This window comes from Herpailurus yagouaroundi, unplaced genomic scaffold (genome assembly GCF_014898765.1).
Source record: "Herpailurus yagouaroundi ecotype Mexico unplaced genomic scaffold, PumYag 139, whole genome shotgun sequence".
Lineage (NCBI taxonomy): Eukaryota > Metazoa > Chordata > Mammalia > Carnivora > Felidae > Herpailurus > Herpailurus yagouaroundi.
In genome coordinates this window covers 1,376,633-1,377,303 of record NW_024412394.1, presented here as the reverse complement: position 1 = coordinate 1,377,303, position 671 = coordinate 1,376,633, and the positions used below count along the sequence as shown (strand labels likewise).

Here is a 671-nt window from a genome sequence, read left to right as displayed (position 1 = left end):
GTAGTTCTATAGGGTACGGAGAGTTTAGCTACCTTCCTAGTGCTCCCAGGACTCATGGCCTTCTCTTCTCAAAGCTGTGTTTCCATGCCAAGAAAGAAACAGGAAGAAACCTATTTTCTTTTTTATTATCGAGTCAGGAGCAAATGGCCTCAGCTCAGACCTGGAGAAACAATGGTAGAAATTGAATTCCTCCCTACGTGTTGACAATAGGGATTTGAACTGGATTCTTGGGATTACTCTCGCAAAAACTGGAGCATCGAGCTTTGTTTCTATCCTGCTGGTTGGAATTTTTTCCATAATGCTACTTATTGCCAACAGTGGCCTCTCTCCTTGTGCATACATGCCTTACACCATGCCGAATGGGATATACTGTCCTTGTGCTGAAGCATCCAGCTGTACTTGGCAAGCGCCAGGGTTCGGTCCCGTCCCCATCCTGGGTAACCATGTTAAGTTCCTGAAAAGTAACACGGGAGGAAAATTCAGGTGTTGGATTATCTTTGTGTTGTTACAGCATTTGGAATTGCACCATGGAGCATGCACAGAAATATTAAATTTGTCTCCCACTGGGATGCAGAAGGTCCACCTTCTGCTGAGAAATCGTGTGGGAGAATGCTCCATCATTTACTAGAACAGCTACATAATGCGTTGGCTCAGTGCAGCTGTCGCGTTGG

At 45.5% G+C, this 671-nt stretch overlaps 1 long non-coding RNA gene across 1 annotated transcript in view; it reads right to left on the bottom strand.

The window, feature by feature from the left end:
• LOC121029317 (uncharacterized) overlaps nt 1–127 on the bottom strand; it is a 245-nt gene extending 118 nt beyond the window's left edge. Inside the window, exon 1 of the long non-coding RNA XR_005789679.1 lies at nt 33–127. This is a non-coding gene — a long non-coding RNA (uncharacterized LOC121029317). The remainder of the gene's footprint in view (nt 1–32) is intronic.
• Between the last annotated feature and the right edge of the window lie 544 nt (nt 128–671).